Raw genomic sequence first — 14,461 nt, 5'->3', positions numbered from 1 at the left:
CTCTGTAATGGATGGCTGCTATAGTCATTAAACAAATCACCCAGATGTTTTTTTAGAAGTTACATTCCAGAGTCCAGGCAGACATGCCTCCCTGGTCTGAAGCACATAGGCCAGAGCTCACTGCTCCATAGATGGCTCTGGTTCTGTACCTGGCTAGTTCCTGACTCTGTTGCTGTAGACTCTGCAGCTCAGACCACCTGTGAAGAGAACCGGATAGGCCATAGTAGTGAAGTAATTACAATTTAGCAAATTAACACTGGAGTGATAGATGTGCAGATGATGATGTGCAAGTAGAAATACTGGTGTGCAAAAGAGCAGAAAAGTAAATAAAAACATTATGGGGATGAGGAAGGTAGACTGGGTGACTATTTACAGATGGGCTATGTACAGCTACAGCGATCAGTTAGCTGCTCAGATAGCTTATGTTTAAAGTTAGTGAGGGAAATATAAGTCTCCAGCTTCAGCGATTTTTGCAATTTGTTCCAGTCATTGGCAGCAGAGAACTGGAAGGAAAGGTGGCCAAAGTAGGTGTTGGCTTTGGGGATGACCAGCGAGATATACCTGCTGGAGCGCGTGCTACCGGTGGGTGTTGTTATCGTGACCAGTGAGCTGAGATAAGGCGGAGCTTTACCTAGCATAGACTTATAGATGACCTGGAGCCAGTGGGTCTGGCGACGAATAGGTAGCGAGGGCCAGCCGACTAGAGCATACAGGTTGCAGTGGTGGGTGGTATATGGGGCTTTGGTGACAAAACGGATGGCACTGTGATAGACTGCATCCAGTTGCTGAGTTGAGTGTAGGAGGCTATTTTGTAAATTACATCGCCGAAGTCGAGGATCGGTAGGATAGTCAGTTTTACGAGGGTATGTTTGGCAGCATGAGTGAAGGATGCTTTGTTTTGCGAAATAGGAAGTCGATTCTAGATTTTATTTTGGATTGGAGATGTTTAATATGAGTCTGGAAGGAGAGTTTACAGTCTAGCCAGACACCTAGGTATTTGTAGTTGTCCACATATTCTAAGTCAGAACCGTCCAGAGTAGTGATGCTAGTCGGGTGGGCGGGTGCGGGCAGCGAATGGTTGAGAAGCATGTATTTAGTTTTACTAGCGTTTAAGAGCAGTTGGAGGCAAAGAGTGAGCCAGGAGTGAGTGAAGGAGTGTTGTATGGCATTGAAGCTCGTTTGGAGGTTAGTTAACACAGTGTCCAAGGAAGGGCCAGATGTATACAGAATGGTGTTGTCTGCATAGAGGTGGATCAGGGAATCACCCGCAGCAAGAGCGACATCGTTGATATATACAGAGAAGAGAGTCGGCCCAAGAATTGAACCCTGTGGTACCCCCATAGAGACTGCCAGAGGTCCGGACAACAGGCCCTCCGATTTGACACACTGAACTCTATCTGAGAAGTAGTTGGTGAATCAGGCGAGGCAGTCATTTTAGGAACCAAGGCTGTTGAGTCTGCCGATAAGAATACGGTGATTGACAGAGTCAAAAGCCTTAGCCAGGTCGATGAAGACGGCTGCAGAGCACTGTCTTTTATCGATGGCGGTCATGATACCTTGAGCGTGGCTGAGGTGCACCGTGACCAGCTCGGAAACCGGATTGCACAGCGAAGATGGTACGGTGGGATTTGAAATGGTCCGTGATCTGTTTATTAACTTGGCTTTCGAAGACTTTAGAAAGGCAGAGCAGGATGGATATAGGTCGATAACAGTTTGGGTCTAGAATGTCACCCCCTTTGAAGAGGGGAATGACCGCGGCAGCTTTCCAATCTTTAGGGATCTCGGACGATACGAAAGAGAGGTTGAACAGACTGGTAACAGGGGTTGCAACAATGGCGGCGGATAATTTTGGATTGAGAGGGTCCAGGTTGTCTAGCCCAGCTGATTTGTATGGGTCCAGGTTTTGCAGCTCTTTCAGAACATCTGCTATCTGGATTTGGGTGAAGGAGAAGCTGGGGAGGCTTGGGCAAGTAGCTGCGGGGGGTGCGGAGTTGTTGGCCGAGGTTGGGGTAGCTTGTTCATTTAGTTTGAAGGTTACAACATACACCTATATATTTTGTTAATCAGAAAAACAGAACACTTTTTCCATTTCCGTTTGGAACTGGCACGATGCTGCTATGAAAAAATATTTTAACCGAGCTGATTCTGCACTCCTTCTGAGAGAAATTATCATGACAGCCTTCACGGCTTTAACGACGTGTGAAATGCTAGTCTGTGAAAAACATGAACCAATTCACCTCACTCCTGGGCCCCTCTTGTCGATGTGCTTTTAAGAACATTTAAGAGGAACATTTTTATTCAAATTATTATATGACTGTTTGAACAGGCTAGTAGAGCCACAATGCTCTCTGTATTCTGAGCCCTGAAAGTCAGCCAATCGTTTCAAAGACTTGATTACTGAGAGCTTTGATTGGCACTCTGGTGGCACTAACCAGTCACCCATCCTAGTTGATGACATCATCTTATGAAACCTGAGCTACAGCGGGCCAAACATTGATCTTATGCCTCCATGTTTTAAAAGACAGGCCTTTCTTTTGATCAAATGTATTGAGGCTACACAACTCAGTCACTTTCATTGGTCATCGCTGCTTGTGAAATTCCAGATGTGCTACAACAGAACAGGGGGAGGAAAGAAACATTGACAAATCTCTGCAGAGGGAGATGCAGAGGCCAAAAAGATGAATAAAGCCTGGTTGATGTGAGGTAGGTTGATCTTCAGAGAGAAGAGTGGAAGGAAGTGTTTGGCCATGGAATCGCTGGCAGTGGTCCAGCCAGTCTCTGACGTCTGAAGCGGAGCTACGGAAGTGATGTTGTGTCACGGTTGTTCGAACTGCCCTCTTCAGGGTCCGGAAGTCTGGCCGGCCGTTAATCAAGCTAACAACCTCACACTGACCTCACAGACTCAGCAGAGTCTAAGGCCCTGGGTTGTTTCACCACTGGCCAACTGGGAAATAGAGAGATACACTACATCCACTCTCACACACTTTATACTCCAACAAACTGGAGTATGTTTGAATAAAAGGTACACACATATACTGCGCATGTGCTATATCTTTCTAACATACACTCTCCAATCATACCTCTCAAAACCCTCCCTCTCTGCCTGCCCTGGTCCCTGGTGTCATAAACAGGTCCCTCCTGTGCAGTGGTCACTGTGTCCTGCTCTGGTCCAGATGTGTTTTTATGGCCCTCCAGGACCACACAGACCCAGAGTTTCTCTGAGCAGCCAGGGGTTTTATGACTACTCTGCCAGTGAGGCATTACTCCATCAAAGTACAGAGTAAACCTGCCACACCCTGCCTCTCTGGCCACTCATCACCACAGCTATGGATCACTGCCCCAGTCTGTTTCACATGGACCAATATCCACAACCCTATCAACAGTTTAATAAGGTTTGTCTGTGAGAAAGCATAATGTAATACAACTTTGGATATAATGCAATGTGTAATCATCTCTAGAGTGAGCATATTACAAGTTCACATGTTCAGAAAGTGTTGTTGGTTGGGAATTGGGAACTGTTCTTGACAGTAGAAACACACAAAGCCTTGCTTTTGTTCAGTCTTGTGAGTCTAGTCTGAAACTACCTCTAGATCTTTTTGGTTTTAAGTTGAATTTCTTGCACTTCTTTCTCATGCACTTTCCTTGCCTCTGCCTTCCACCCCCTCACTCCTCCCTCCCTCTCTTTTTCCTCCATTTTCATATTCTCTTTGATTTATGCACTGTGGTCCGGTCACCCGTAACCGTGTCATCATGTGCAGTGATATACGACCCTATTAATGTTCCCCTATTCATCTGGCAGGCTGCAGAGTCTGGAGCTGGGGGCCAGAGGCCGGGCCAGGGTGGGGCCGGGCCAGGGTGGGTACTCACTCAGACCTTCACTTGTAGGAGAGGGAGAACCTCAGGGCTGGCCAGAACTGAATACAACCCACTGAAAAGGGAATGGGCGAATGAGAGGAAGCATCATACGCTCCATCAATGTTGAAACAGAGCTCTGAGACTGAACTGGCCCAATTTGGACTCATCTCTGGATCTACCCAGGAGGAGGTCCAACAATAACAGAGTTCCTCCAACTAGGGCTGTGAATGAATTTCTCACTTCTCTCTACAGCTGCTCATCCATGTTTTCACCCTGGTTCAACAAGACACAGTAGTCCCATCTTGTTTATTCCTGACTATGTAGTGTTTACCGTTAATGAAGTCTCCACTAGAGCAGGAATATTGCCTTTAAATTTCAATCAACCTGTAATGCTGAACTTACGCGACAAGGATTGAATGACACCCTAAGTCTTTAAATTCAGGAAGTGTTTCAGAAGTGTCCATTAGTCTGTGATTTGAGGGCCTATAAAAAATGTAGATCTCTGGGACACTGATGGTTTTTAATGCAGATGACAGCAGCAGGCCTGAATGGTTTTGTCACATGTAGAGCCACAAGAGGGCAGGAAGAGGGGGAACTACCTGACCCCAAAGGTTCAGCCTGGGCCCAGGAAAAACACACCTGAAACTAGAGCAATAGATCACATGTGACCTGTGACCAGGGAGATAAATCCCAGGTGACCGAACAGGAGTAACAGATGGGTTCTGTTTTGTTTTGCCTCCTCTTCCTTCCCCAGGAAGCTTCTCCATGGATCTCTCTCTCTTAGAAACCAAAATGACTTAAGGTTCCAGTTGTGTATATATATATATATATATATATATATATATATATATATATATATATAAAATGTCCACCAAATGAAAATGTAAATAGCAAAGAATAAAATCTCCCACTTTTTCTAAGCTTCTAGATTTACCAGCACAGGTGTCAGCTCCACCGTTCCAGGCAGCCATAAAGAATTTCAGAAAAGTCCACCTGCACCGTGATAGGAGTTATTACACATTCTACTGGACAAGTCCCAGGTATGGAACAAGATGAGGTGGAGGATGAGGTGAGGTGGAGACAGGAAACCACAAAGACCAGAGAGAGAGAGAGAGATAAAAAGATAGAAGGAATGTAAAGCGGCAAGAAAAATTACGTGAACCCTTAACCCCCATAAATTGGTCATACAATTTGATCTGATCTAGGTCACAACCATAGACAAACACAGTCTGCTTAAACGAATAACCCACAAACAATTATATGTTACATCTTTATTTGACACACCGTGTAAACATTCACAGTGCAGGGTGGGAAAAGTATGTGAACCCTTGGATTTAATAACTGTTTTAAATGTTTTCTGTGGTTGCGGATCAGACCTGCACAACGGTCAGGAGGAATTTTGGAAAACTTTACAAAATTGTTTCAGTTCAGCAATATTCTTGGGATGTCTGGTGTGAACTGCTCTTGAGGTCATGCCACGGCATCTCAATCGGGTTGAGGTCAGGACTGGGCCACTACAGAAGGCATATTTTCATCTGTTGAAGCCATTCTGTTGTTGATTTACTTCTGTGTTTTGGGTCGTTGTCCTGTTGCATCACCCAACGTCTGTTGAGCTTCAATTGGCGGACAGATAGCCTAACATTCTCCTGTAAAATGTCTTGTTAAACTTGGTAATTAATTTTTCTGTCGATGATAGCAAGCTCTCCAGGCCCTGAGGCAACATAGCAGCCCCAAACCATGATGTTCCCTCCACCATACTTTACAGTTGGGATGAGGTTTTGATGTTGGTGTGCTGTGCCTTTTTCACACACACATAGTGTTGTGTGTTCCTTCCAAACAACTCAACTGTAGTTTCATTTGTCCACAAAATATTTTGCCAGTAGCGCTGTAGAACATCCAGGTGCACATTTGCAAACTTCAGACGAGCAGCAATGTTTTTTTTTTTGGACAGCAGTGGCTTCTTCCGCAGTGTCCTCCTATGAACACCATCCTTGTTTAGTTTTTTTTATAGGGCAAGGCAGCTCTAACCAACATCTCCAATCTCGTTTCATTGATTGGACTCCAGGTTAGCAGACTCTTGACTCCAATTAGCTTTTGGAGAAGTCATTAGCCTTGGAGTTCAAATACTTTTTCCAACCTACACTGTGAATGTTTAAATTATGTATTCAATATAGACAAGAAAAATACAATCATTTGTGCGTTATTAGTTTAAGCACACTATGTTTGCCTATTGTTGTGACTTAGACGAAGATCAGATCAAATTTGATGACCAGTTTATGCAGAAATCCAGGTAATTCCAGAGGGTTCACATACTTTTTCTTGTCACTGAATATGTGCATGCCTCTGCGTTATAGCATGTGGTTTCATACATACTATACAGTAAATATAGTGTGCTGTATGGTCATGTTGAGATGGACTTGCCTCTCCTTAGAGGAAAGTGTTGTTATGGTCCCCAGTAGAGACCCCCTCGCTCTCACATCTGTCCCCCCAGGGCTGCTGAGCTCTGTGCTTAACCCTTCCATGACCACAGCTGACCACAGCTGACACACCTGTGTAAACATTCCCCGAGCTCAGAGGAGAGCTCTCAGCTCTCACTAGTGTGGTGTACCAGCAGCATAGTCTCTGTAGACCCAGTCCCATCTACGCCATGGCAACAGCTGATTGGACCAGGCCAGCTAGGTCAGAAAGGACATGCTCAGTGTGGGAATGCGATGAGGTAAAAAGGCTGTAGTTTCCATGACATCCTGGAGGGAGGGACAGAGGGTTTCTGCACGTTCCAGAACACATGGTTTTTCCATACATACAGAATTATCCTGGTCCCCAGGATTCATCAGTTCACTAACACATGGGTTAAATGAGGATATCTCAGTTCACATGAGGAGACTTTTCAAACTGCCTGATTGCTCCTGACATAACTCCTGACATAACGCCTGACATAATATTTCAGGAGTGTTTGTTTATGTCTTACTGTCATGTCAAAACCCATGTCACACAATCTACACACATCCATCTGTATTAGACACTGATGCTACTTTTCTAGTTGCTCTCATGTCAATCATTTGGGTGTGAAGTGAACATACTGCACCCTGGAGACTTTTTTGATTATTTTGTGAAGACAGCAACAGTTACACTCTAACCACAATAAAGTGAATCCAAGTCCTCTGATCTATGAGCACAATCACTGCAGCCACAACACCACCGTCTAATCTCCAAACAACATCTACTCCCACTGAAAGGGAGGCAACTCTAATCAACAAACAATTACAACCCAGGAACATAGAACTCTTAGAATGTAATCAACAAACAAGGACAACATCTCATTAACTTACAGGCAGCTCATTGCCAAACAAGCACTGTGACCAGCGAGCTGCTATCATCAACAGTGCTGTTAAATCAACAAACAGGCCCTGGAGGGTAGAAGTAGGCCTAATGCCTGTTTCAGCTTGGTGTCTGCTCTGTGAAGCAGGGGTCCAATTGTGTGCACTGGAGAGCATTTAAACAGTCAATTGTGTCATGTGTTTGGCTTGTGAGGGGAGCAGGGCAGGACTGGGCAAGGCAAGGCCTGAGCAGAGGGAACGCTAATTAGACTGTGGTAATTAGGGACTGTGAATGCCGGATCATCACGAGGCTGGAATCACCACTGAGATTGCGCTTAGTAAGTGCATTCATATGTACACACAAAGAAAGACACATACATACACACTCACACACATGAAAGCACATGTGCGCTGCAAGTACACACTCTTCAGCATGGTTGGAGACTCTTATCCTCAATAATTGCTCTTGTCTTTTCCTTCTCCCCATTCCTCTCTCCATGGCTCTGTGTCTCTTGATGGAGAGTCATAGTTTAGGCCCTACTTTAATTAGACATACAAACTTAGTCTTGCTCAAAGTTCCTGATGTGCAGTGACTTTGAGAGTCCAAGGACTTGCACAAATTTCCTTTTTTCTTTTAACAAGACAGAAACCTACAGTATTTTTGGCTCTAGAGAAAACCTTGTTCCTTCTGGAGCCACTCTGTTCCTCTGCAGAGTCTAGCCTCTACAGTAGAACAACAGTGCCCTCTAATGTCTTACGTGCAGTACTACCGGAACTCTCAGCTTTTAACCCACTGATCAACACCCAAATAAAACTCTAACCCTTTGGAATAGTGGAGCATACCTTCAATTGACAACCCAACTCACCCATAGGGAACAGGACCGTTTTTTCTTTCATGCACTATGGGGGGCACTGGTACTGTAAAGGGTGATGGAAGGGTAATTTGCTATAGTCGGGAGAGAGAGAAGAACATTGAGGTCCAAAAGGTTCCCTGCAGTAAGAACAACTTCGACCAGAACACAAAGTACAGCATGAATAAAATAGAGTATGGCTTTCATGCTGAAAATAAAAGGTCTGATGCTTATGAATTCATAGCACGGTCTGAATGCATTATACCAAACAGTGCTTTCTAATTTTCGTGTCGGCTTGAGTCCTGAGCCATTCTGTAATTACATTGCTGTAGTCTCTGTACTGTATGTACGGCCAAGGCCAAGGCTGGGGGAGGTTATGTGATACCCTGGCAACGGCAGTTAGATTTTTTATTTGTCCTCATGGTCAGTGAATCAGTCTTGTTTGGTATGTTCCCGGTTGGCCTGTCTCTGCTTGGTCTCCAGACTCCGGCAAGGACATGGAACAACATTGAACAAACCAAAACCACATTGTTAATGGGAACATTTGCCACACAGGATGTCCTCCTCCTGTCCCCAAATGGACATGTCCCCGTCCCCAAATGGACCTATCCCCGTCCCCAAATGGACCTGTCCCCGTCCCCAAATGGACCTGTCTCCGTCCCCAAATGGACCTGTCCCCGTCCCCAAATGGACCTGTCCCCGTCCCCAAATGGACCTGTCCCCGTTCCCAAATGGACCTGTCCATAGCCTACTTTATAGTAGTACATACTTTATAGTAAAATTATTTTGTATTCTGTACTCAGTGACAAATGCAAAGATATTTAAGCTCAAATCTTTTTTGTTTACCACTAAATTTAGCACACACACAACACTCACACACTGTTTGGGGCTAAATTAAATACTATACTGCACAATGATTCCAGCTGCCATATTTTCTAAAGTCAACCATTTCAAGTTTCCGAATATTTTGTGCATCACTTTTTATCAAATATATCGCTCCAAATCCTTCCAACCACACATCTAGCTAATATCACAACACCAACAACAATAAACACACACAGCCACTGATTACTTTACAAACTGCATGCTAAATCATTATTCTCAGCAATACCAAATCTCTCTGGTTTTTGTTGAAAAGTTCTGATTGAACTTCAGCACCATGTGTCTTACAAGAAAATCATTGACTTAAAAAAACAATCCACCAATATATCCACACTGTTGATAAGCAGGTCAAGACTTACAATCAAAGGAATTCAGAAAGAAAGAGGGGTCCTTAAAACCTAGGTCTATCAAGGTTCAAGGTCAGAGATTACATCTAAACTAAGTGTCTTGGAAAGTGCTACTGTGCAGGTCTTAATGTCTAGTTAAGAACCACTAAAATAATAAGACACACACACACACACAGCCTACACCTATACATAGTAGTGTTGCAGCACCCTGAAAGGATTGTTCAATCAGCTGCCAGTCTATGGATACTGTCATGGTAACATAGACCTTCCCTCCAGTATACTGTAAACTCTGGAGCAACGTCCACGACTAGAGGAATCTCAAGTAATCTCAACTGACAATGAAGACAGGATTCAGTCCATTAAAGTTCAAAATCAGACTTTGTTGCAAGAGAAAAGTAAACACTAAATCACACATGTACAGCTTTCCCAGCTGCTATTCTCTTGCATCATAAAAACACTGGGCTTCCCAAAGAATGACAGTAAATCATATCTAAACAACCTTTATATTTGTGACATTCTTTTAAAGTGTTAAGCCTCAGTCGTCCGAGTAACTTACGAGAGTGCGTGTGGGGCTGCCAGAGTGAGAGCGAACAGGACTGTAGCTCCTGCTTCGCCACTGGAAGACAGCAGAGAAACCACATGAATCATGTGTTGTGATCATGTGGTAATTGCTAAAGCAAGGTCTATGATTCTACAGTGATTTTTTAGGGAATGAAGGTGTATTAGTACCAGAGCTCCTCTCCTGGTGACGACCTCTCCCTTCACTATGACACTGTCCCCCTCCACCAGCGCTGGCCACACATGGTACACCACCAGAGGACCAGTAAACTCAGAGTCATAGCTACGACGATACCTGACAGAGAGAGAGAAAGAGAGAGAGGGAGAGAGCAGATGAGACAGGGAAAAAGAGAGAGGGAGAAGGGAGTGTAAATATACGACAAGGGGGACATCAAGTGGTATGGATAGGAATTATATATCTCATCTTGTTATTGTTACTTCATGAAGTCAATGGATGCAGACTGACTTGTTGTCGCTGTAGAGTTCCAGAGTTCATGAAGTCAATGGATGCCGACTGACTTGTTGTCGCTGTAGAGTTCCAGAGTTCATGAAGTTAATGGATGCAGACTGACTTGTTGTCACTGTAGAGTTCCAGAGTTCATGAAGTTAATGGATGCAGACTGACTTGTTGTCACTGTAGAGTTCCAGAGTTCATGAAGTCAATGGATGCAGACTGACTTGTTGTCGCTGTAGAGTTCCAGAGTTCATGAAGTCAATGGATGCAGACTGACTTGGTGTCACTGTAGAGTTCCAGAGTTCATGAAGTCAATGGATGCAGACTGACTTGTTGTCACTGTAGAGTTCCAGAGATCTGGGTCGCTGGTAAAGGCCAAGTCCAGAGGAGAGTCCAGTGTCTGCATGGCGAACGCCACTCTGCATGTCTCCCTGATGAAACTGCTGATTAGGACAAAGTCCACCTCCGGAGAGAAGGAAATCCGTGGGTTCACATTCATGGTGTTGATCACGTCCTGGGAGTGGGAACAACATTACAATACACTCAGACACACACCTCCTAGTAACAAACACTCAATGAACTACACTGCATGAGACTCTATAAATTGGAATGTAAAGATGACTGGAATTCACAGGTTTTTGTAATATGTCAGACATATCAGTAAGAAAGAAAAGTGTAGGCCATACATTAACACTGGCCTGCATGTCGTAGAGGTCCAGGTTCATGACGATGTAGTCCCACCACCGACTCCTCCAGGATCTCTGGCCCCAGGTGGGAGGGAGACAGGGTCTTCCTCACACGCAGCTTGAACTGGCAGTAGGCCAGCTTGGCTGCCTGGAAGGCCTCCTGATAAACATAAACACACACACACGATTAGAGATACTGTATGGAATAGGAGATTTACAGAGAAACCAAAGCCTCAGGTCTGACATATCAAATTAACAGGTTGTACTGTCTGCAGAATTATTCCATATGTACAGGATGTCCAGATTTCATACCACAGTGGCGATGAAGATGATTCTCTGGACCATCTCCAGGTCGTCTATGTAGCGTCTCAGCAGGCTCTGGGCCCCCAGGCGCTCCACAGCATACAGGTCACTGAATCGGGACACGAGCCGTGCGTGGCGAGACGAGTTGTTGAGCTGGGCCCGGGTGGGAGACTCACTCCTCAGGGGGCTGGAGTGGTGGCTATGTCTGGGCAGGGGGCTGGTGGAACGACTCCTCACCAACCTGACAGAGATACAAAGGGAGAGTGGAGAGGAACGTGTTCAAAATATCATTCAAAAGAGGAAAGAGGCAAGTAAAAAAATACAGAATTTTCAGCACATTTTGGGCCATATTGTGGGAGGAGGAGATACAGTAAATGGATATGAGATTTACTGTGTATATGTGTGTCCTGCTCACCTCTCTTGCAGCATGCTCTTCTCTGCTGTGAGGAAAGACACCTCATCCCTCAGCAGACGCCCCTGACTCTCAGAGTCATCCAGAACATTCAGCTTCCTCTTATAGGTCTCCCCTGGTCACGGGCCGCACGCAGTCTGACACACAGATACACACCATAATAACCTCAGAACATACACATCAATAAGCCAAAGAGGACAAATAATACTCACATGAAAATTGTACTAAACTGTATTTATTCCATTCCTTTACTTAGATTTGTGTGTATTAGGTAGTTGTTGTGGAATTGTTAGATTACATGTTAGATATTGCTGCACTGTCAGAACTAGAAGCACAAGCATTTCGCTACACTCACACAATAACACCTGCTAACCATGTGTCCGCCAGTCTGTAAACACATTTAACATACCAGTAAGTGAATACAACTTAGACCAGAAAGTTAGTCATACATTACCTGGTGTAGACTTATGTGATCGGATTTAAATGAGTAGGTCCATTGTATGGATTAATAGTGCAGACTTAGTGCAGACTTACTCCTGTTTGCGAGACTCCAGCTGCAGGTGAGTGGAGCACAGTGTGCACAGAGTGTCCATCTTCTGCATGTCGCTCTCATGGGTGGCAGACAGCACCCTGATCTTCCACTCCTTCTTCACAGACTCCTTCCTGCATGAGCATTTAGCCTTGACTATCACTGTCTTAATCACAATGTGACAGAACAGAATATAATATAACAAATAACTCAATAAAAATAATTTGTACTTAACAAATCATTTTATCTCTGTACAACCATAACAGAACACAGATGATTTCACCTGAATGAGGTTGAGGCTGGTGTTGTTGGTGACAGAGGAGGTTGCCATGGGTAAGCAGATCCCCAGCCATGGCAGCAGACGTGATTTGAGCACGTCCACTCCTGCATAGTGACCACCTAACTCAAAAGAAAAAGAGGCATTATTAGACAATTGTTTGGGTAAGGCAAAAAGAGGAGTGTTTCAAGAAGCTTAGACACATACCCTTTCTAGCAGTAAGGTTGAGGATGGTGAATAGTTGTCCCTGTATCTTGGAGGTGAGCTTCACCAACTCACAGCACCTGTTCAGATTCTTGTCACAGGAGATGACCTAGGAAGGTGGCAAACTGGGTTGAGAATAATGACCCAACACAAACTGGACATACAATTTAAAGCTAGTCCTTAACTGAAACAATAACAAAGCGGTCGCCCTGCCTCTTTTGGTAAAAAGCTGAGGGATGGGCCTGGAGAAATGTAACCACTCTCAAATTCATAGACAGAGATATGGATGTAAGGACTATATCCATTATATCAAAATGATAGTTTTAACCATGTTTACATTTACATTGTTTACAAACATTGGAATCAAACAAGCTTATATTTTGGGTTCTGATGGGGTGTGTCTGACAGTTGAACTAAGTACATGAGGCTTTTATATTGTTCATGAATCAGTGGGGTATAGGTCATTCATTTATAAGTCTAAAAATAGATGTAGCAACTAAGGATTCTAGCTTTTAATGTAATCTCAGCTGTGGGGTCAATTTAGGAGACTTTAGTGATTATCTTTATTAATCATATTGAATCCAGGATATGTGCATATAAAATGACTTCCAGTGAGTCAAATGACCTAGTTGTTCTCTGAAGTATGTGATCATGCATTGGTCCAATTAGGACATGCCTTTCAGGTTCCTACCAAAATGCTCGCGGGGCTTGCTCGAGACACTTGCATTCAGTAACAAGGAATGGTTTCACGGTTGCCATGACGACTGGCGTCGATAGCAACCAAACTCCTAAATCAATGTCATCAAAGCAAGTGAATCCATTTACTATTACATTGTTACAATTCATTGCGATACAGTGTAACAAACATGCCAACGTCAAATTATTGTAATATATTTGACTACTATCTAATTAAGTGTGGCGTAATCAAGTAGGCTAATCAACTTATTTTAGAGACATGTTTGGATTTTTAATTTAACTAGGCAAGTCAGTTAAGAACAAATTCTTATTTACAACGAAGGCCTACCAAAAGGCCACCTGCGGGGACGGGGTTGGGATTAAAAATAAATTGAATAAAAATATTGGACAAAACACACATCACGGACAAGAGAGACAACACTACATAGAAAGAGACCTAAGACAACAGCAACACATGATAACACAGCATGGTAGAAACATAAAAAGAGACCTTAGACAACAACAGCATGGTAGCAACACAACACAACATGGTAGCAGAACAAAACAGGATACAAACATTATTGGACACAGACAACAGCACAAATGGCAAGAAGATAGAGACAACAATACACCACGTAAAGCAGCCAAACTGGATAGACATTTTAAGGACGAAACAAATGATCAAGGGAAGAAAACATTTGATTGAACCCAAGTGATTCATTCAATCGGCTATGGAATTCCACACCAATATCATATTTCTTACCGGTGACAGGCGCGGACTCCATTTTTATACCAGTTATAAAAATGTTTTGTCCACCTTCGTTACAACCAGTGCCAAGCGCCACCTCAGTTGTGGCAACGTTTTTTTACTCAGAATACAGAGTGAGAATGTTTGTTAAAGCTTGCATTGTTTTCAGTGATTGTCTGGTTATTCCCGAGAAAGAGGTGGATAGGATAGCCCACATACAGAGGTGCTTCTACAGTTAGCTCCTTTATGATACAGGTGTAGTCGGCTGTCTGTGATGTAAACGAGACCATTGTAATGTCATACTGTCACAAACGCGTGGGTGTTGTGTCAAGCACAGTTAAAAACAGTGGAGCATAGACACAT

General features: G+C 43.9%; 1 pseudogene; it reads right to left on the bottom strand.

The window, feature by feature from the left end:
* Window positions 1-9,668: 9,668 nt before the first annotated feature.
* On the bottom strand, window positions 9,669-14,135 carry LOC139409753 (mitochondria-eating protein-like; annotated as a pseudogene).
* Window positions 14,136-14,461: the final 326 nt, after the last annotated feature.

This window comes from Oncorhynchus clarkii, chromosome 5 (genome assembly GCF_045791955.1).
Source record: "Oncorhynchus clarkii lewisi isolate Uvic-CL-2024 chromosome 5, UVic_Ocla_1.0, whole genome shotgun sequence".
Taxonomy (NCBI): Eukaryota; Metazoa; Chordata; class Actinopteri; order Salmoniformes; family Salmonidae; genus Oncorhynchus; species Oncorhynchus clarkii.
This window is presented reverse-complemented; position numbering and strand designations above follow the sequence as displayed.